Below are 24,543 nucleotides of genomic sequence, written 5' to 3'. Positions count from 1 at the left end.
TTCTCCTCTCATACCGTAGCTGTCAGAGGGGGATCTCAGCCTCTCCCCTCTACAGTGTACACAGAAGCGCCGGGTGTTCGATTCGAATTGTGGGAAATACCTTCGGTACATCGGTGCTTCCGTGACCCCCAGCTGTCGGCCAGGGAAAAGAGGACAGCAGAGCGGCAGATCAGCTTAACCTATTCTAATTTAATCTACCCGGCTCTTCTGTCTATGTACACTGCAGAGGGGAGGGGCTAAGATCCCCCTCTGACAGCTACGGTATGAGAGGAGAAAGACAGGAGAGAGCAGGAGATTAGCTTAACACAGAGCAGCGATGTACCGTAATGAAGGTATTTCACACAATTGTATTACAAAAACACTCACTGGACAGTATATAAAACACTAATAAAGTGCATCCTAGGATTTTATATACACTAAACTAGGTTTACACAGGATTTCTGGCAGGCAGGGAGGGCAGAGAGGGACAGAACATTATAAGACCTACCCCGAAAATAAGCCCTACTGTGTCTTTTGGTGCCAAAATTAATATAAGACCCGAGCTTATTTTCGGGGAAACACGGTATATTGGTTTTCGGTAGTCTCCTGTTTGGCCACTAGATGGAGTTTTATCAAGTAAACAAATATACATTTCTTTTACTTATTTCTTTATTATTTGACATTTTCTATGTTATACTCTGGATTGTAATCCACTTAAAGATCATTTTTGATATCTGCCTTTGGAGATTACTTAAATCTTTTTCCATCTCTTTAACCTGATTGGATATACCGGTATAATATTTATTTTTTCCTGGATGGGCGTGACATCACATCTGCCTTTTCTCCTTTCCACTGGGACGGATGTGACATCATATCCCCCCTTTCCCTTCTTTGCCTATGCTGGAATACATCCACCCTCACTGGCCGTTGTTTTAGTCAGCTCCTCCACTGACTAAAAGAGTGTCCGGTGGAATCATTGCGATTGGCCCCTATTGACAAGCGCTTATGTGGTCTATCTATTAAATTAGATGACCATGGAAATCTGGTAAGCAGTCTACCTCACATCCTCTCTGATCACGGATGCCATTCAGCAGAATCTCTGTAGGATATTCTACCATTGCTGGGACTTGCGGTTCCTCTCACTTGGGATTCACCATTTTTTCTTTCTTTTTCACCAAAATACTTTTTATGTTTATTGAACTGTTGGGGTCTTTTTTTGTATTGAAGGACTTCTCTATTTTGAAATTTATGTCACTTCACAAGTTGAAGTGTCTTTTCTCCTTATCATCGTTACATGTCACTTTCACCATTGGAGTTCGTTGATGTGATTTGTTTTTAATTAATTCTAAGTGTTAAGAATTTATCACAGTTTTTCCTTTTTAGCGCAACACATTTGGGTTTATAATGTTTCTCTATTTGTCATTGAAAACAAAAATCCTGTAGTCTGCAGAGCTGAATAGCTCAAGCCAAAATTTATGAATCTAAGTGAGTCACAGCAGAATGCAATCCCTCAATCTTTTCTCTTTCTTTTTATCTTTATAAAGCTCTCTCTGAGGTTTTTACTGGGGTATATTTTACCTAAAAACAAATTGCTTTGGAAACCTACAGTGTTATAAGGGTCCTTTATTCACAAGGATTGTGTATAAAAATATAGCAAATATCAGCATTGAGCACCAGTTTAAAGGCCTATAAAAACTAAATAAAATTGACCTAAACTTTTTAAAGCTTCTCTTTAGGGCAAGATATTGGCTGAGAGGCCACGTTAGCTTGCCGTGTGTATACTTTAGAGGGGGTTAAGTGCAAATTCAGCGAGAGGAATGAAGGCCATTAACCACTTTGCTTTTATGATACAGATACAGCAGCATGTAAATGGTGATATTCCACCTGGTGGAAATGTTGCATCATAGTGCCCTGCAAAATATAAAATATGGCAAGAGTAACCTTTATCAAGAGCAATTTTCTAGCCACTATATCATCAAACATCATGATCATTTTATTAAATCTTTTTCAAATTGTTAATCCTAGTGGAGGTTGAAGGACCCAAAGGCAATTGGGAATTCTAAACCTTTTAGCATTTTATGAATTTATTAAAGGCTTTCCCTCAGTTGAACTAGTCAAAGGGAGTTTCCCAAAGGATCATCCATATAAGATGCACTGGCACAAGCATTCTAGTGGTTTCCCACTGTAAGTGTTCAGGTACTAACAGACACATCATCCATTTTCAATACATGTGCCATCAACACCATATATACACCTCATAAACTTGTACCTGTTTTCCACCAGACATCTGCTGGGTCTTACATTTTTTAAGGAAATCACACCAAGGAGAGACTAGAAACTGTAAAGGTCATTTGGAGAACTGAGAACTAAACCTTACGCTTGAGAAATTCATTACCTGCAATTGTTATTTAAAATATTTTTTGTTGTATAATATTTATTTTAAAATATTCTCAAAAGGGATGAATAAATGTTAAGACAGGAAGGAGGTGAAGACAATATAAACCTAGATGTTAAGATCAACTATTACTATAAATTTAAAAGTCATTTTAATGCAGAAATTCTGCAAGTTCTGCAAATGATTTATTACACTGTTGGTCTTTCTAAACTGTACATTATTTGCTTCACTAGCTGGTTCTCACATGCAGTAAATGTCAGTCTGCTATAACATTTTAGGAGAGTTTCAGATAGAAGATTACTATTTTATACCCAGTGGTGCATTCTAAGCAGTAGAACTGTTTCCATCTTATTTCACTTTTTTCTATTTACTACCAGGATAATAGTTCTAAAACAAAATTGGAATTAACTGTCCCTAACTGTACCAAGCAGACTGAGAAATTCAGTTATAGATGTATGGATAAAATAACATCAGTATAATGAACCCTTTCCAAAGATCTCCTTTACATTTAAGAATATCATGTTTATAATGTTTTTTAATCTAATATGCTTGATTTCATATACATGATGATTTAACAAAGTCATTGAAGCATTGATATAAGATATTATATATGTATTTAAGGTAAGCAAAACACCATGACCTAAATGTACTTTTTTCTCACATAGGAAAGGCCAGAAAAAATAATGAAAATGTTGTTTAGGAGTAAACCAGAGCAACAGGACACCAGTTTATGATTAAAAGTATCCAAAGAAAACATAATCTTAGCTTGAACGTGGAGGAAGCTGACAACTTAAAGTGAACCTGTGATTTTGCCACGTAGAGTAAAGCAACAGGTTTACTTTAATGGCAGTCCCACAAGCAGAACATATGTTCTTGTGTTCCTCTGCTTCTTTGTTTGGCCAAAGAGAGGGAAGTAAAATACCTGGCACTTCATAGTATGGGGAATGTATGTCTCATTCTCTTTTCCCCAGTATCAATTGTCCTAGGCAATTGGCTGCTCAGGCACACTTTGCTGTGAAATGGGGGGGGGGGGGGTGCCAGAGTTCTCAGCTCTGTGTAAGCTGTAAGTCACAACTTGGAGTTTACACAGGGCTTACTTCAATTGTTCTTAGCAGCCTATGGAGTAACAAGGGAGTGGATAAAGTAAATAAATTAACTTTCTTGCATTAACGTGAACCTGTTGCTCTGCTGTTTTTGGGCATAGCAAAATGTCATGCTAAGTTTTTATTTAGTAATTAGTGAATCTTTCTAGCTACCAGAAGAAAAGAAAGGCATTGACAGATCCATGGGTGGGGACACCGAGGGCCACTGGAGCAATTATAAGTGTGTGTAAGATTTAATGACTGTACTGAGGAGAACTTGGAGTAGTGTGTGTGTACTAAGGAGTACAGTGTGAGTACTAAAGAGTATTAGGAGCAGTGTGGGGTATCAAGGAGTACTAGGAGAAATGTGAGTACTGAGAAGTCCTGGGAGCAGTGTGAGTACTGAGGAGTACTCGGAGCAGTTTGAGTACTGAGAAGTACTGAGAACAGTGTGAGTGATGAGGAGAACTGGAAGCAATAAGGAGAACTTGAAGCAGTGTTAATACTGGGAGCAGTGTGAGTGTCAAGGGATACTTGGAGTAGTGTGAGTACCAAGGAGTACAATGTGAGTATTGAGAAGTACTTGGAGCAGTGTGAGTACCAAGGAGTACTGAGAGCAGTGTGAGTACATAGGAGTACTGGGAGCAGTGTGAGAACTGAGGAGTACTGGGTGCAGTGTGAGTACTGAGTAGTACTTGGAGCAGTGCGACATACTAAAGAGTACTGGGAGCAGTGTGAGTACTGAGGAGTACTAGGTGCAGTGTGAGTACTGAGGAGTACTGGGAAAAGTGTGAGTACGGAGAGCAATAGGAGTATTGAGGAGTACTGGGATCAGTGTGAGTACTGAGGAGTACTGGGAGCAGTGTGAGTACTGAGGGGTACTGGGTGCAGTGTGAGTACTGAGGAGTACTGGGAGCAGTGTGAGTACTGAGGAGTACTGGGAAGTATTGTGACTGGGTCATTGTGAGTACCGAAGACAATGATTGCATCCTGATCAGTAAACGGGAGCGGATGGAGAGGATACGGGGGGCTGTGTGATCAGTAACTGGGAGCAGGCACATTCTACACCAGTGTATGAATGATCAGTGAGCAGAAGCAAGAGGATGCAAAGGGCTTTGCGTGACTAGTGAGCAAAAGTAAAAGAAGAGGATGCCAGGTGTCCTGTAATCAGTAAACAGGAACAGGGGGTGAGGGCACAGAGGGTGGTGTGATTAGTGAACAGGAGCATGAGGAGAGTATGCCGCCAGGGACTGTGTGATTAGTGAGCGAAAGGAGAGGATTTCAAGGGCAGTGTGACCAGTGAGCAGGGGGAAAGGACACCAGGGACCATGTGATCAGTGAGCGGAAGCAGGAAGAATAAATGCCAGGGATCATGTGATCAGTAAGATGGAGTAGGAGGAGAAGACGCAGGGACCATATGCTCAGTAAAAATGGAGATCCCAAACAGTTAGGGAAACAAATAGTGCTCAGAATAGAATACAGTTAGAATAGAAAATTAACAATAAACGATATAAAATAATTAATTCCTTTTTTTTCTATATTACCCCCATTACATTGGCAAGTAACATGTCCAAAGGGAGTGGTGATGTGACTCTGTGCACATCCTGCGCCATGAACTGTATATGTTCCTTAACCAATTGTTATTGGCCCAACACTGCTGCACAAAATGTCAGCAAGTTGCTTCTTTGTAAAATCTAGATCCTGAATCTAACGAAGCAGCTGACAACACTGCAAAGCATTGCCAAATTAAAAGCGAGTTTGCACCGTAGCCATCTGGTGCTGGCAGAGGCCAGTACAGAGGGAGGGTGAAGATATGAAGGTGCAGGCACCAGAGTAGGGTAGTTAGGTGAAAAAGCAGTAGAGAGGCCAGTCCTGAGCTGACATATCCCAATAAATATGCCAGCTGGCATGGAATCAACTCCTTCAGTGAGGATGGGGGTAATATTACAGGAAAGGGTAGACAGATGCTGGTGGTAGGGAACTCATTTATTAGAAGGACAGATAGGGCAATCTGTCATAAGGATCGCAATCGCCACACAGTATGTTGTTTACCGGGTGTTTGGGTTCAGCATATTTTGGATCAGGTGGACAGATTGTTGGATGCGGCTGGGGAGCACCCAGCGGTCATGGTACATATTGGTACCAATGACAAAGTTAGAGGAAGATGGAGCTTTTTAAAAAAATATTTTAGAAACTTAGTAGCTATTTTGAAGGAAAGGACCTCCAAGGTAGTATTCTCTGAAATACTGTCTATACCACAAACCACACCAGAGAGGCAACAGAAGCTTAGAGAACTTAACAAGTGGCTGAGAAAGAAGGGTTTTGGGTTCATGGAGAACTGGGCTGGCTTTTTGGTTGGTTACCAGCTCTATTGCACAGATGGACTGCACCTAAATGGGAAAGGTGCAGCTCTGTTGGGGGAGAAGATGGGCAAACAGTTAGAGAAGCTTTTAAACTAGATAATGGGAGAAGGATACAGGAAACTATTCCAGACTGGGCGAAAGGGGCTGAAGGCACTACTGTGGCCAGTGTTGGTAGTGAAATTGGAGTATCTAAGTCCAATGTGGGTAGGCTGGCAGATTCAATATTGTAGCCTCAGAACAAACAAGGAGAAAATAATGTGAGTGGGTACAAAATTAAAAAAGCATGTTCACAAATGCTAGAAGTTAAGTTAAAAAAATGTAAGAAATGGAACTGCTTATACAGGATTTCTACTTTGTGGGAGTAACAGAAACATGGTTTAAAAGCTCACATGACTAGCCTGCGACTGTCCAGGTGTACTCCCTGTATCGGAGGGATGGGGAAGGTAGATGATGGGGGGGGGGGGGTGTGCCTGTATGTTAAGAATGATTTGTTAGTGAATATGAGGAACGACATTGCTAATGGGGTAAGGGAAGAGTTGGAATCCTTGTGGCTGGAGGTTCAAAGGAAAGAAACAGATTAGAAATTATTAGTGGGTGTATACTACAGGCCCCCTAATCTGAAGAATGAGGAGGAGACTAATCTTTTCTCAAAATTAGAAATGGTGACAAGGCAGGGCAATGTTGTTATCATGGGGGACTTTAATTATGCAGATATTGACTCTGCAGCTGAAAATGCTCCCTGATCACTGAGTCATTTCTTTTAACATATACCATATTTTAAGGAAACAAGGGTAGTACAAGAAAACGAAATTTTAAAAGAACCACCTTTACTAAACTAACCTCCATACTTCATGGTATGAAATGAGATCAAATTCTAGAAACAATTAACAGTGAGGAAATTGCTAGTGCTTTAAGAACATATTAAATAATGGTAATAGCCAGTGCATTCCAATGGGCAACACATATAAAAGAACTAAAGGTTACTGTAGGTAGCTAACATAGCTAAAATACATACTAATGAGAAAAAACTGTCCTTTAAAAAAATAAAAAGGCTGAGGGGTCATTGTTGGCATTCCAACACTACAAAGAATTCAACAAGAAATGTAAGAGTCCGGTCAAGCTTAAATAGACCATGAGAGACACATGAGGAGAGTAAAAAATCCCCAATATTTTTAACCTCTTCCCATTTGGCCGATGTATAAAAACTGCCGGATGGGAACAGCACTGATGTGGGTGGATGTACCCATATGTCCTCCTACATCGGTCAATACTGCATGTTCTCTAAAACATACAGCAGCATAATCTGTGCACCAGACACACCAGGTACCATACCCTGGTAACATGTGATTGCTGTAGCCAATCATCAATCACATGGACAGTAATAAACCATATGTCCTGGTACCATTGTTTACTACTGTTTGATCTCTGTGATAGGTCACAGAGATCACACGGTACAGGGCCAATCACAGCAGCCCCGTAACATGTGATAGCTGTAGCCAATTACAGCTATCACAGTATTTCTCCATGGTTGCAGGAATGCAGACAAAGAAAGTGAGAAATACTTGCTTTTGCATAAAAGCAATCACATTGTAAAAAAAAATCCCCCACAATTTTGATCACCCCCCCCCCCCAAATATGGTGACACTGTGCTTCTAAGGTGACAGTAGGTTAAAAAAATGTAATGTCACCAATCAGTATCCCTAATCATTGCCACCCACTCACTGTGTCCTTCACCACTTGCCTACTGAACACTTTCATCCCCTTCCTGCCCAGGCAAATTTTCAGCTTTCAGCACCGTCGCATTTTGAATGACAATTGTGCGGTCATGCAATACTGTACCCAAACAGAATTCTTGTGATTTTTTTTCACACAAATAGAGCTTTATTTTGGTGGTATTTAATCACCACTGGATTTATTATTTTTTGTTAAAGAAACAAAAACACACTGAAAATTGTGATTAGTTATTTAGTTAATTCACTTTTTGCAAACAGGTAATTTTTCTCCTTCACTGATGTGTGCTGATGAGGATGCAGTACTGGGCATTGATTGGTACTGATAAGCCGGCACTGATGGGCACTAATAGGTGGCACTAATGGGCACTGATGAAGCTGCACTGGTGAGCACTGATGAGGTGGCACTGGTGGGCACTCATGAGGTGGCCCTGGTGGGCACTGTCTGGTATTAATAAGGTGCCACTAGTAGGCACTGATGAGGAGGCACTGATAGGTGGCACTGATGGGCACTGATAGGAGGCACTGAAGGGCACTGAGAGATGGCACTGATGGGCACTGATAGGTGGCACTGATGGGAACTGAAAGGCATTGGTAGGCGCTACTGATAGGTGACACTGATGATGACACTGATGATAGGCAGCACTAATGGGCACTGATAGATGGCACTGGTAGGCACTAATTGGCAGCACTGGTGGGCATTGATAGGTGGCACTAATAGGTTGCACTGGTGTGCACAAATTAACAGCACTGGTGGGCACAGATTAGCATGGGTGTCCCTGTAACAGCAGCCGGTTACTGTTTACTTCCGTGATCAGCTGTCATTGGCTGACAGCTGCTCACGGTAAAGGGCCACTATGATTGGCCCTTTACCCTGTTCCATGATCAGCCAAGCCTGAAGGACTCGATGATCACAGAGCGTGCCTCATGCGTGCTGCAGAGGGTGTGCGAGCAGCACAATCACGGATGGACATTTATTGACTCCTCCTGCCACTGGAAGTCTGCGCTGTAGCCGTCTATCATTTATAGCGTGGGTGGAAAGTGGCTAATCCCCGCCACACCATATACAGTGTCCCTGATCACCGCCACACCATATACAGTCTCCCTGATTACTGCCACACCAGCTACAGTGTGCCTTATCAGTGCCACACCAATCACAGTGTCCCTGATCACTGACACACCAGTTACAGAGTCTATGATCATCGCCACACCAGTTACAATATCCCTAATATATTACACCACTCATATTGTCCCTATTTACTGCCACCCGCTTACAGTGTTGCTAATTACTGCAGAACCTCTCACAATATTCATGATCTCCGCCACACCAGTCATATTTTCCCTGATTACTGCCATACCAGTTATATTGTCACTGATCACTGCCCTACCTGTTATATTTTCCTTGATTATTGCCACACCAGTCACATTGTCCCTAAGCAGCACCACACCATGTGAAGTGTCCCTGATCACCGCCACACCAGTCATATTGTTCCTAATCACTGCCACACCATGTACAGTGTCCCAGATCACAGCCACACCCATCAATTTGTCCCAGATCACAGCCACATCAGTTATGGTGTCCCAGGTAACTGCCACTCCAGTTACAGTGTCCCTGATCACAACCAAGGCTGCTGTCAAAAATCACAGGGCCCTGTACAGCCTACCTGACAGCCCACCCCAAATTACAAAAAATTTAATTTTTTGCAATTATTTTTCCAATTTTAAAATATATTTATTTTTCACATTTTTAAAAATGTTTTTTTTTTTTACAATTTACTGTAAAAACGCTCTCATGTCTCATGTCGGTACCTATCGCTTACTGTGTCCAATTCAGTCAAGGAAGAGGCTGGCAAATTACATATTTACCGGCCCCTTACCCTACTCTCACCACTCAGCCCTTTCATCCATTCTCTATCTGCCTGTGTACCAGCAGCAGCTGGCAACACTGCTGGGGAGCCCGGGCACACAGGGGAGGACCAGATGTGGGCAGCACAGAGAGGGGGATCAGTGCAGCAGGATGGGAGGACAATCACAGAACAATGAATTGTGTCTCCCATTTCAGCAGCTGAAAGCCGGTGGGAAAGTGAGAAACCGGCTTTCAGCTGCTGTAAGGAAAGACACAGTGCATTATTCTGTAATTGTCCTTCTGTGCCACCACACCCATCCCCCTACTACAGGAGGCCTGGTGGTACCCTTCTATCCGTGGCCCTGATCACCACAACATTAGTTACAGTGTCCGTGATCACCACCACACCAGTCATATTGTCCCTGATCACTGCCCCACTGGTTACGTTGTCCCTGATCTTCACCACACCAGTGCATACACTTTAAGTCTTTGTATCTACACTGATATATCTAGGGCTACTTGTTTCAAGCCACAGTAAATGAAGCTGTGTTTAACAGCCCACATTTTCCTGTTTTCAAAATGATATCATCTTACCAGGCTTCCATGTTAACACTGGTAGTTAAATCCACTTTTGGATCACAATTGCACTCAGAAAACCGAATCTTTTGATACTTTGATGCAGGTTCTGCTTTTTACAGTAGAAAATTTATAGGAGAAGATATCTCATAAGCCGTGTCAGTTCAGCCAGACCAAAACAACCGTATCAGCATTTCTCTAACTTCCAATAACCTAAATAATTATGAAGAGTTGCAGCTTTATCCGTTAAAGCTTTTAATATATAATAAAGAAGCCAGCAGCAAAGGGCATATTTTATGCTCAGCAAAATTATATATCGACTTTAAGGATTACGCCAAACTGAAATTTATTTTTGCAGAAGGCTTCTGCTAAATGAACATATTAAATCTGCTTTTTTGTGTGGATGTGCAATGTTCTCATAAATGTTATACAGCTTAGACAAATATAAATATTTTATATTGCATTGAGGTTTTTGCATGTGAATTTCCACTTTTATTGGATAGGCCAGCTGAAAAATGTACTAAACAGCTTGAATTCCAGGTCAGTAGATATCTATCTTCCTTTTAATCTCATGTCAAGAGAATGTGTTACTGATCATACCTCCTTTTTTACTTACATCCTTAAAGTGGAGTTCCACCCTATTTTTATACTTACCTCCATCTTCTCGCTCCGGGTCACCTGAAAAATAAATGGATAATCGCATATTTTTTTTTTTTTTACTTACCTCGTAGCGAAGAAAATATACTTACCTTACTTCCTTCTTCCTCCTTCCTCGGCCGCGGCCCGTCGTCACTTCCTGGCTCTGCAATGATTCCTGGGAGCTGAACGTCATAGCTCCCAGGAATCATTGCGCCTGCACCGGCCCCGACGTCAGTTCCGGGTCGCGCGCGTCATCCCCTTCTAAACAGCTTCTGGGCATGCCCAGAAGCTGTGGAGGGGTGACGCGCGCGACCCGGAAGTGACGTCGGGGCCGGCGCAGAGCATCGTGGGACCACAGAAGGCGGAAGAAGACGCCGAAGAGGACGCGCTGGCTTCAAGCTGCCCACATCTGAGATGGCAGCGCTGGACAAGACGTTTGCAAGGTAAGTATTTCGTCTTGCAGGTAAGTGCAACCCGGGACAGATCAGAGGCTAGCCATTGTGGAATGCACTAGCCCTGACTGTCCCGGGGGTATTAAAAAAAAAAAAAACAAATCCTGGGTGGAACTCCGCTTTAATTAGTGCATTGTTTTTGTTTTATCATCGGCGAAGAAGCAACATAATAAAGATGTTACTGCACACTTAAAAATGTTGTTTATATACTGGCATCAATGTAATATCATTAAATATTTGCATTTAGAATAGCAATAGAGATAACCAAATCCTCTTGTGTTTTTCCAAAATTTTAACAACACCAGTGTGTTGCACAGTTAAATGTATTTAAGAAATATGTGAATATACTATATACTGCTAAGTATATAAATCATTAGAGTGTATGTAATGACATTGTTTTTTATTAATCAAAAAAAGGAAAAAAGTTGGCAACATTTTTTTTTAGTATTGGGGACAGTTTCCCAATTAACCACTTAAGCCCCGGAGGATTTGGCTGCTAAACGACCAGGGGGTATTTTGCGATTCGGCACTGCGTGGCGTTAACGGACAATTGCGCGGTCGTGCGACGCTGTACCTAAAGGAATTTGACGTCCTTTTTTTCCCACAAACAGAGCTTTCTTTTGGTGGTATTTGATCACCTGTGCGATTTTTACTTTTTGCGCTATAAACAAAAAAAGAGCGTAAATTTTGCAAAAATAGCAATATTTTTCAAATTTTTTTATATGAAATTCCCCCCCAAAAAAATGTAAAAATCAAAATTTTTTAACATTTTCGGCCAATTTGTTTTATGCTACATATGTTTGGTAAAAAAAATCCCAAAAAGCGTATTTTTATTGGTTTGCACAAAAGTTATCGCGTTTACTAACAAAGGGAAAGATTTTTGTTGTTTTTTTTTTAATGCGTAATGGCGGCGATCTGCGATTTTTTTTGCGGTACTGCGACATTGTGGCGGACAGATCGGACCCTTGACTGACATTTTTGACACTTTTGGGGTTACCAGTGACATTTCTACAGTAATCAGTGCTATACATATGCACTGTTACTGTAAAAATACACTGGTAGTGAAGGGGTTAACTTTATTTGAGAGGGAGGGGCTGTGTGTGTCCCTAGGGGCGTGATTCTTACTGTGATTGGCTGTGGCTTGAGGTGTAAGGACACTGATCAACGCTTCTACATAGTAGAACCGTATGATCAGTGTTTTTACACCGAGGAGAATGACAGGCAGCTTGTTTACACAAGCCGCCTGACTTTCTCCCTCTCCCCCGATGATCGCCGAGTGACCGGCGGACATCGGGTCCGCCGGTCACACGCGGGGGGGGGGGGTCCGTGACCGCGCGGGAGCGCGCCTACGCGGGCGCGCGCTCGCTCCCCAGACCCTCCCAGGCTAGTGACGTTAATTAACGTCACTCTGCCTGGCTGGGGCTGACCGCCGCAGTAAATTTACTTGCGGCGGTCGGCAAACGGTTAAATTGCAGACAGCAATGTGTTTATTTATTTATTTATTTTTAACTGGGGGGAAGAGTTAGAACCTCTGTCAGCCTTTCAGATGTCTTTGAATAGACCTTTATGACTAAGCCCCGGTGGGTGGGGTGAAATGCATCACTGGAGAAGTGTTGGCTGAGGCCATCATTTACACCTAACATGGATCGGGTTGGTTAAGTGCCGTTTTATACATTTCTTACTGACACTATGCATTTCTGAAAATCAGCACCCTCTTTCTTGAGCACCAGTAAGGAGCCACACCATAATATACTCTTACTGAAAGTTTTGACAGGTCACTTTGAGGAGAGTTACCCTCTTTTCCCGGTTTTATTACAGGGGTTAGGCAGGGCAGTACAGAAAACAAAATCTCCTCTAAGGCAAAAAAAAAAAAAACAATATGTAGATTGTTTCTCTCAATATTAGTAATATTATTATTATACAGGATTTATATAGCTCCAACAGCTTGCACAGTGCTTTACAACATGAGGGCAGACAGTACAGTTACAATACAATTCAATACAGGAGGATTCATAGGGCCCTTCTCTGTTAGAGCTTACAATCTAGGATGGAGGGTCAAGTGATAGAAACAGTAATAACTGTGGGGGATGATCTGATGGAGACAATAAAAGTACAGTTGTTCGGTAATGGCAGAATAGGCTTCTCTGTAGAGGAGGATTTTCAGGGATCATCTAAAAGCAAACAGAATAGGAGATAGTCAGACAGGTTGGGGTAGGGAGTTCCATAGGATAAAAGAGACTCAGGAGAAGTCCTGGAGGTGAGCATTGGAGGAGATGAAGAGGGAGCTAGAGAGTAGGAGATCTTAGGAGGAATGAAGAGAACAAGTAATTTGGTATTTTGAGACTAGGTTAGTGATTTAGCTGAGAGCCAAGTTGTGGATGGCTTTGTAAATTGTTGTGAGTATTTTGAATTGAATTTGTTGGGTGAGTGGAAGCCAGTTGGGGGATTGACAGAGAGGAATAGCAGACAATAAATGGTTGGTAGGGTGAATGAGCCTGGCAGCAGCATTCATGATGGACTGAAGAGGGATAGCCTACCTAAAGGTAAATCTGTGAGGAGGGAGTTGCATTAGTTGAGGCAGGAGATGACCAGGGAGTGAACTAGGAGCTTTGTGGTGTCATTGGTTAGGAAGGGGTGTATTTTGTGAATGTTGCGGAGGTTGAGACCGCAAGATTTGGACAGTGATTGGACGTGGGGCCGAAGGGATAGTTCAAATTCCAGAATTACACCTAGAGCATTGGCATGGGGGATTTTGTAGAGAGGAGAACTGGGAAAGTGAATGTGGGAGGGGGGGGGGGGATTTATGCATAGAGGAGATCTGGGAAGGGGGGGGATTTGTGTAGAGAGGAGGACTGGGAAGGTGGGGGGGATTTGTGCAGAGAGGAGGACTTGGAAGTTGGGGGGGATTTTTGCAGAGAGGAGGACTGGGAAGGTGGGGGGGGAGGTGTTTTGTGCAGAGAGAAGGACTGGGAAATGGGAAGGTGGGGGGGGGATTTGTGCAGAGAGGAGGACAGGGAAGGTGGGGGGGGGGATTTGTACAGAGAGGAGGACTGGGAATGTGGGGGGGGGATTTGTGCAGAGAGGAGGACTGGGAAGGTGGGGAGATTTGTGCAGACAGGAGGACTGGGAAAGTGGGGGGATTTGTGCAGAGAGGAGGACTGGGAAGGTGGAGGGATTTGTGCGGAGAGGAAGGCTGGAAAAGTGGGGAGATTTGTGCAGAGAGGAGAGCTGGGAAAGTGAGGGGAATTCAGGAGGAGAGGAGGGCAGGGAGAGTAAGGAAGATTTAGGTGGAGAGGAGAGCTGGGAAAGTGGGGGGATTTGTATGGAGAGGAGGGCTGGAAAAGTGAGGGAGATTTGTGCGGAGAGGAGGGCAGGGAGAGTGAGGGAGATTTAGGTGGAGAGGAGGGCAGGGAGAGTAAGGGGGATTTAGGCAGAGAGGGGAGCTGGGAAAGTGGGGGGATTTGTGTGGAGAGGAGGGCTGGGAAAGTGGGGAGATTTGTGCAGAGCGGAGACCTGGGAGAGTGGGAGGTTTTGTGCAGAGCAGTGAGCTGGGAAAGTGTGGGGGGGGGGATTTGTATGGAGCGAAGAGCTGGGAAAGTGGGGGGGATTTTTTCAGAGAGGGGAGAGGGGATTTTAACAGAGAGGACAGCTGGGGGTGAAAATTTGTGCAGAGGAGAACTGGGGAGGGGGGGAAGCTTTGTGCAGAGGTAAGAGCTGCAAAGGGCAGAAGTAAGGTTGTGTGAAATGAGGGCTGTGGAGGGTTGGGAAGCTGGGGGTGCAGAGGTGAAACATGGGGGGTGGCAAAGGTGAGAGCTGTGGATTGGGGTTATCTTTAGATGGGGGTGCAGAAGGGGGGCAGAGATAATATGGATGAGGGTGCAGAGGTTAGTTGTGGACGGGGGTGTAAGCTGTAGTTAAAGGGGTGCAGAGTTGAGATGATGTTCGGGGGGGGGCAAAGATGGTTTGTGGATAGGGGTGCAGAGTGGAGCTGTGAACAGGGGAAAAAAGAGGTGAGCTTTGGATGAGGGTTGCAGAGGCTAGGTGTGGATGGGGACACAGAGGTAAGCAAAGAGATAAGCGGAAGTGAGGATTTGATGGTTACTATTGGGGGGGATACTTGAGGGGGGGAGACCAGGGAAATTTTCTGGGGGACAGAAAAGCATACAGAGTTAGTGACCAAGAGTATGTAATGTATGGCACAGCATGCAGGGTCCAGTGGTGAGAATTTTGTAACACCTTTTACATTACATACTCAGAACCGCTATACTCTGTATGCTGTGCTTTATGTTACATATTAAAGGCCTCTGGATGGTGCCTTCTAATGCTGTACTCTCCTGCACTCTGTATGCTGGACTGCATATTACATACGCTTTACCACTGCTCTCTGTGTGCTGGGCTTTATGTTACATATTCCTGACGTCTGCACTGCACTCTGTACAGGGCTATATGCTCCATGTTTCTGAGAACAAGGGATGCTTCGCATTCAATGTAAGTACTTTCCTGTTTGCTGATTTTTTTTTCTGCGCCTTGTGCGATATGCACTGCACACAACTGCACAATAAACACTTCTGAGCCCTGTGTATTATAAAGTCCCGTACTTTGTGTGTTACACATTCCTTGAACCATGTGCCTTATGTGACACGCAGGTCTAAGCCTCCACTTATTATTTGGCGCTGCTGTACTGCTCTCCTCTAGTGAAGGTGTGTCTGGGGGTTGGAGTTTGGGCGTGGTTGAGAGTGGGTTTGAGCGTGGTTGGGGGAATGGATTTGGGCGGGGAAAGTGAGTTCCTGCACCTATTTTCTGAGAAAAAAAAAGCCCTGAATAGTAATGCCATTGATCTTGAAAGAGAAATCAGGAGAAGAGGCACGTGGGGGAGGAAAAAATATGAGCTAGGTTTTGGATACATTGAGTTAGAGGAAATGGTGTGACTTCCAGGCTGATATGTCCATTAGTAAATTAGTGATATGTGAGTAGACTGAAGGAGTCGGCTGAGGGGTAGAGAGATAGATTTGGGTGTTATCAGCGAGATGGTATTGGAAGCCATGAGAGGCTATTACCTGACCCAGGGAGGAGGTGTAGATGGAGTATAAGATCCAAGAACAGAACCTTGGGGGACCTCAACAGAGAAAGGGAGAGGAGGGGAGGAAGTATCATTGTAAGTAATGCTAATGGTGCATACCTTATCAATACCACTGCAATTCATGTTCTCTCTGTTCCTTAGTGGGACCTCACGGGACAATAGTTTTACATCTCTATTCCTACAATCTCTCTGTTTCCCAGTCCAAAAGTCTAACAATTTTTCACTTCAACATGCATATGTAATAAAAAATACATACAGTAGTATAAAGCATATGTTACCTTTAAAATAAACTATATAACAAAACATGTAGGCAAATCTCTTAACTACTTGACCCTCTAGCCAATTCTGACACTTTTGTCATACATGTAAAAATCAGCGTTTTTTGCTGGAAAATACTAAGAACCCCCAAACCTTATATATATTTTTAGCAGAGGTCCTAGAGAATAAAATGGTGGGTGGTACGTTTTTATGTCACATAGTATTTTCACAGCAGTCTTTCAAACTATTTCTTTTTTTAGTACACTTTAACCACTTTACCGCTGCTCACTAGAGCTCTACTGCGGCAAAGTGACTCGATAACATCTGGCGACGTAGACCTACGTCGCCAGACATACCCCTCTCTCGGCAGCGTACGCGCGCCGCCGGAGGCTCGCTCCCGCTGTATTCAGTCACAGCGGGAGTCGGGCCAGGGGAGGAGCGGTGGTGATCACCGCCGTTCTTCCCCGATCGTCGGGGAAACGAGTGTGGAGATCCGCCCGCTTGTGTAAACAAAGCGGGTGGATCTCCTAAGTGACAGGCAGGGTCAGATTGCAGGTTTCAGCATAGATGAACCTGCTATCTGTCCCTGTGTCACTCAGTCACCTCCCCCCACACATGTCAGTAAGCACCAGGCATACATTAACCCCTCCCTCTCCAATAAAATTAACCCCTTCCCTGCCAGTGTCATTTTTACAGTAACAGTGCATATTTATAGCACTGATTACTGTAGTAATGTCACTGGTACCCCCAAAAGTGTCAAAAATGTCAGTCAAGGGACCGATCTGTCCGCCGCAATGTCGCAGTCCCGCAAAAAAAATCGCAGATCGCCGCCATTACTCGTTAAAAAAAAAAAAACACCAAAAACGACAGAAATCTTTCCCTTAGTTAGTAAACGCAATAACTTTTGTGCAAACCAATCAAAATACGCTTATTGCGATTTTTTTTTACCAAAAATATGTAGCAGAAAACAAATTGGCCTAAAATGATAAAAAAAATTGGATTTTTACATTTTTGGGGGGGGGGGGGGAATTTCACATAAAAAAAAATGAAAAATATTGTAATTTTTTCAAAATTGTTGCTCTTTTTTTGTTTATAGCGCAAAAAGTAAAAATCGCACAGGTGATCAAATACCACTAAAAGAAAGCTCTGTTTGTGGAAAAAAAAAGGACATAAATTTCATTTGGGTACGGCATTGCATGACCGCGCAACTGTCAGTTAAAGTTGCACAGTGCCAAATCGCAAAAGGTGGCCCAGACGTAAGACAGCAAAATCCTCCGGTGGTAAAGTGGTTAATGAATTTTAATGCACAAAACACATTATAATACCCAATTGTTTGGTGAAACATAAAAGATAATGTTACACAGGGTAAATCGATGCCTAATATGTCACGCTTTGAAATTGTGTATGCCTGTGGAATGACGACACATGATGGCACCTAAAAATCTCAGTTGGCGATGTTTTAAAAGCCTGTACAGGTTACCAGTTTAGAGTTACACACGAGGCCTGGTACTAAAATGATTGCTCTCACTATAATGTTTGCGATTCTTCACATGTGTGGTGCGAACACCATCTACATATGCATGCGAGACCTACGTATGCATTCGCCTTTGCGCGTGAGCACAGAAGGGCAGGGGCACTTTAATTTTTAAAATGTTATTGTTTATTTTATTTATAAACTTTTTTTACACTGCCTCATTCATTTTTTTTAATCACTTTTATTGCTATCACAACTGATGATCAACATCCCTTGTGATAGCATGGGCAGTGACAGTTCCTTTTTACTGAGACATCTGGAGTCTATTAGATCCCAGATCTCTCCTCTGCTGTTAAAAGCATCTGATCAAACCAGGGTCGGTTTGATCATATGCTTTCATAAGCCAGTAATAGTTTTATTATATTTGAGTAAAACCGGAAGTTACAAAATCCTTGTCGAGATGATTGGGGAACTTCTGGTCTTTGGTCATCGCTATGGTTGTACAACTGCCAGCTTCAGTCCTGAGTTCTCCGGTGCAATGGGAGAGCCCAGAAAGGTGGTGCAAGGGGAGGAATCCCTTCTGCCACATGTAAAAGTGACCCAGCGGCTATTTAGCTGCTTGGATCACTTTTACAATTACATTTTTTACAAAATTACATCGCTGGCTGAAAAAAAAGATACCAGGATCATGACTGTAGCTGCAGCCATGGCCCCAGTATAACCACTTCAACCTGAGGACGTATGAGCGGGAAGAGGTTATTCAATTCAGAAATTCTAAAGGTTATTGTTGGGATTAACCTTGTATAAACAAGTATCTTTATGTGTCTGGATGTCACCTTTTCTATTGCATTAGCCAGGAGTAACGAATTCTACCACCACTACAGTGCTTCGTTCTCCTCCTTCTCCTCAGTGTTTTGAAAGTAGAAGTTTATTCACAAGTGGGGGCATAATATAATTTGAGGTATATCCCATCTGGTGAGTGAGCCTTTCTGAAGGTGGTAGCAGATAACACAGTTGGAACACATTTGATGTGAAGTTTAGAACAAATGCATCTTAGTAGATAACTTACCTAGTTTAAGGTGGGGGTTTCATTTCAAAGGACATTTTTTGTGTGGTGAATGAAGCACAGTTAAACAGAAGGACTATAGTCTTTGCAGCATTGTATTTTATTTGTAGCACATGTTTGAAGTTTAGTGCTGGTTGAGTATGTGGATAAAATATGCCACAATTGAATAATTTATGTAGCATACACAATGGATCTAAAAGTTATCAGAAGGTTTACTCTTCGAAAAAAGTTAAAGGTCTCAAACAGTGGCAAATATGTTTGCTAGAATAGCTTTTGATCCTATTTTAGAGCAGTACAACACTGTATTGTATGTGTAATAAAATGTCAACAGAGAGTACACAAAATATATCCAGAAAAAGAATTTACAGTGCCAAATTTACAATAAGAGACAATTAACAAACATTAACTATGGCTGGAGAGTATGTAAGCAATGTGATTGGGCAGCAATGTGAGACAGTACAGTTTTTATCAAGAAATAAAAATTAAAGTGTATTATGTCAGAGATAACATCCAAATAAAGTCACAGACATACCGCACATGATGTAAGTGTTCTTTGCATAAGAGTAAGAGAAAGGCAGTTTTTGTTGTGAATTAAAAATCAGAGTGTATTATGTCAAAGATATATGGATTATTGTGGATGAGACCAATTACAAGAGAAATATATGCACCAGCATCCCAACTATTCTAACAGGGAAAGACAGCGTGGAGTGTGGGACTTTAAGGTGCTTAGACAGAAAGTAGCACATACATATTTAAAAATATAAACATTTATTTCTCAAAATATTTTAAAAACATTAAAGTACAAACACATATTTGGCATAAAAAGAAGAAGAAAGCATTGTGTTTTTATTATCTCCGACCGGTTTCACCAAAATGGCTTCTTCAGGGAAACACATGAAGAATTTTTGCAGAATTTTTACTAATGAGCAAAGCAAAAAATACAATAAGTACTAAACAGTGGAAAAAAATGCATTTACATAAGTGCAATACATTTCAGTGATCCAAATAAACTTCACTTGATCTATCATGTAAAGTTAGACAAGTGTCTCCATACCTGTAATGGCATGGAGCTCTACATCATCATCGATCTGTTCTGTAATTTACTCAGGATAGAAGCAGAGTAATTAGTTTGCAGGATCCTCTCATTTTGTTGCTCTGTAAAGGTCCTTCCCAGATCAATTGCCCAATTAGTACAATAGAAGGGCAAGTAGGGAGTAGAAAGATGAGCAATAAAGAAGTTTATAGGATACAGATAAACCATGGCGGATAGGAGTCATGGATTGACATAAGTGTTTGAAATCTGTCTGAGAGTGGATAGGTTGTCTCCTCCTCAAAAAGATAGTCCAAAAGTGTTGAATTTGTAATGCTTTCCAGAAAGGCAAGGGAGGATCAGCCTGAATCCTGGGAATAGTTTTAACTCCTGCTGAAGACAAGAAATATTGCAGTCGAAACTTGCCCGATACCAGCAACGGCTGATAAATTAGGTCTACCTGACCTTGTTGGAAATGCAGATTACCCACAATGGGAGTCATTTGAGAGGGGGAGTGATCCGTTCATAGGACTTTGTGATCAGTTTGAAACAGGGTGAGAGCAGTTGAAATCGAAGGATTAGCAGAGATAGACCTAGGCAGAGCACCACTAAACCAGGGTAAACCTTGAAGGGGTGCTTCTTTCATTGCTTTCTCTAATTGTATCCAGCATTTGGGTGCACCAGTCCAATATCCGGGCCATGTGTACCGCTTTGTATTATTTTAAAGGGTCAAGGAAACCGAGGCCTCTGTATTGTTGGGAGAGGAGACAATGGCTTTGTGTGTGAGCTTTGGTTGCCCATATGAAATTGCAGAATTCACTTTTGATCTTTTTCAAAAATGTTTTAGGGATTTATTGGCAGGGTCTAAAGTTTGTATAATAGTCTAGGAAGGATATTCACCTTTGGGATTCTGATCCAACCAAACTAAGAAAATTACAGTAAATTTCACATCGCCAAATCCGGGCAAAATTCAGCTAGAAGAGGTGGAAAATTGGCTAAAAAATACCCTTGAGATGTAAAGTCAGGCAAATACCCAAATAAGTAATATATTTAGATGCCCACTTCACAGGAAAATAAGGCTTGAGGGGATCTGAATTGGAAGCTAGGATGTTCAAGTTAAAAGCTTTGGATTTCTGTAGGTTAATTTTAAAGCTCGGTGCTTCTGTGACCCCCAACTGTCAGCGGGGATGAAGAGAAGGAGAGCAGCAGGAGATCAGCTGAGCGCCGAATGGCTCTGTACCGAAGGTATTTCACACAATTATAATATAATACTTCCGTGACCCCGCTCTCAACACTGAAGAGGGGAGGGGCTGGGATCCCCTGCTGACAGCTATGAGAAGAGAAGGAGAGCAGAGAAGGTGTGGTGCTGTACCGAAGGAATTTCACACAATTAGATTACAGAAACCCACTGGACTTTATATAAAACAGTAGTAGAGTGGATTATAGGATTTTACAACCACTTTTACCAGTTTCACCCAGGGAATTCCTGACAGGCAGGGAGGGAGAGAAGATAGCACATTACACAATAAGACCTACCCGAAAATAAGCCCTACTGTTTCTTTTGGTGTCATAATTAATATAAGACCTGGTCTTATTTTCGGGGAAACACAGTATGCCATTGAGGGCCCTGGTTGTATTGTTTTGGCCTCCTAATTTGGTACAGGGCTGACTTGGTCATAATGTATATGTTGACCTAAGAGGGGCAGTAGTACAATAGCTTAAATTTTGTGAAAAGTTTAGGGTCTGTGTTAAGAAGGAAAACTGCCTGGAAGTTAGAACATTAAGTCGCATTCTTCCTTTCCTTCGGAATAAACATAATAGTAGCTCTGAGGGTGTCTGCGGGAAAAGAATGACCATCATGAAGTGAATTGTATGCTGCAGGAAAATATTGTTTATGTAGATGTGAGAATTTCCAATAGTAGAATAAGGTGTAATCATGTAGGCCAGGGGCCTTATGTGGTTTAGAATTCCTTAAGCACTGTTGCAAATTCCTTAGTTAAAATAGTAGCCTCTAGTGTTTGGTGCATCTTGGTTGTTAGCCAAGGCATCCCAGAATCACTCAGGTATTGATTCATTTTCTCAAGGTTCTACATCTGGTAAGGAGAAATGTAGATGGGTGCTGAATTATAGAGGGAGCAATACTATTTTCTAAAACAGCTAGATACATATCTGTTTTGACATGTGGACTAGTTTACCTCCACCAGAATCAATGGAAGGTATGTGGTATTTTTATCTCACATTCCTCAATGCCCTTGCTAACAACTAGCCTGGTTTGTTACCCAACTCATAAAATGTCTTTCTGACCTTGGCATATTGTGCCTTCATTCTAAAAGCAAGAAGGGTATTAAGCTACAGATCTGTGGCAGTTAAGAGGGATTTGTGCCGTGGTTCTAGGGAAGTAGCTTCCCTATCTCCTCCATTCTGCGTTATTTGCCTTGGGAGCCTTGAGAGATCAAGAGGACTCTTGCATATCTTCCATGGGCTTCCCAGTGGGTGAATAGGCAAGTATTAGATTTGGTACTAAGCAGAAAAAAGGAAAATATTTCGGAAGCAACCTTCACTCTGGCTTCCTCATACTGCAATAGATAGTTGTTTAGTTTCCATTGCACCATGGGTTAGTAATTTGCGAAAAAGGTTTGATTCCATCCCCTCTGGGGTGTGGTCAGACAGAGTGCAAGTCCAATGTGTCTTCCAGAGTCCCCTTCAGGAGCAAAAATCATCCCTGCTGGTCAACAAGTAGATCTTTAAACAACCAGTTGGCCTGTCTGGAGATGACAGTGCTTACACCTCTTGACTTTGAATTTGGAGACGTACTATGACACGCAGATAGATAACGTGAATTTGTTTCTGTATCTTCCCTGCGGAAGTATGTTTCCTCGAAGAAATGACAGGTGAGCTCTTTCCAGACACAAATCGCCCAATACTCCTGATCTTTTTTCAGGGATGTTATGCCCCTCGACATTCCAAGTAAGTAGTTTGGTTGGCACAATGGGAACCATGGGCTGAGCAGAAACTGACGGAGAGAGCGCCATGTGGAAATGAATTGAGAAAAAAAACACTGGTAAGGCTAGAGGAGAGTAAGAAGGACAAGAAGAGGAGACAAATATTCTCCCTTAGACCACAAGGAAGTGGGACTGCATGGTGGAACCCACAAAGGAGTTAAAACAGGGGGAAGCAATGAGTCCCCATAAGGGAGAGCTGAGTTGCAAAGAACTAAAAATGCAGTTCTTACTAAGAGAAACTAAGAGAAGAAAAGATGAGTGGGTAACACCTGTAATATGACTGCTAAAAATACTCGTGCATGAAAAGGATGGGTAAACTATAAAAAAAAAAAAAAGACTCTCTATAGAAGCAGGGAGATTTAGAGCAGTTATGTAGGGTATATAGAACCAGTCCCAGAACAGCGAGTGCTGGGCCCGAGACTCCACAATCCGTTATGTCATAAATAAACAAACTTACTGAAAAACCAAACAAAATTCCAGGCACATATCCTAGTGGCAAACGTTAGAGATCTTTCCTCGCCCAAGTGAGGTGATCAGAATTATTAGGCAGAATATGGTTGTGCAGAACAATATTTCTGATCCCCAACAACCCAAATGTTATTAAGATCATCAGGATCACAGGAGCATGAAAATTCATAAAACAGTATCACATCCAAAAAGAAGGGAGATTGTCTAAAGCTATTCTCCACCATATCACCTCTACCAGGTTGTGTCCCCTGGGATAGAAACACCCTGACAGTGGCCCTCTCAAAATAAGTGGAGTATGAGATCCCAAGAGGAAAACAAGCAGCTGAGAAGCAAATATAAGGTTGTACCAACCATGAGCAAACAACACCTGGAAGAAAATTGATGCTGCTATGGTGTCTAAGAGCTTGGTTAACAAGTAATAAGCCCAGAGAGAGAGAACATCATAACTCTGGAAGGTATCGTTAACAGTATAGGTTATGGGCTGCCTGGTATAGACTGAAGTCATGTGACATTGTAGGGATCCCTAGGGGAAATGCCCTGCAAAACACCACAATGCCTATGGGAAATCTGGAATTATGTCCTATTACTACAGGTGCCATATATCTAAACAACCACATTAATTAAAAATCCTAACTCATAACATTAAACAGTAAACTGGAGTCAAGAAGGTATGCCTAGACTATAAACTCCCTAGAGTCCTTATATTTGCCTCTACGTAAGAAGGCTATATGTCTCAATGACAGTACTATCCTGGTCAGCCTAAACTCACAGTACCCAGTTCATAAGGCCGGGGGTCCTTACAGTCAGGCTTCATGAGTGGTAGGCTCCAAGGACTGAGCCCTTCTTATAAAGGGAGGTCTGCTTTTGATGATGAGACAATGCAAGACATAAGAGGAAAGAATGACACTGTCTGGAAAGGAAGTTTTGGAGTTCCTCCACAACACTCCTTCCAGGGAGCTAATTTTTATGTTGGGATGAACTCTGGCATTTCCCCCCTTGTCACATTGATCTAAAAAGATGGCCAACCAGTAATGTGTCCCTCTCCTTGATGGCTGGAATCCTGGGGTGTTTCCTCAATAATCATAGCCCACCCATGCTAAACT

The sequence above is a fragment of the Pelophylax lessonae genome (genome assembly GCF_965119305.1).
Source record: "Pelophylax lessonae genome assembly, chromosome: 1".
NCBI lineage: Eukaryota > Metazoa > Chordata > Amphibia > Anura > Ranidae > Pelophylax > Pelophylax lessonae.
This window is presented reverse-complemented; position numbering follows the sequence as displayed.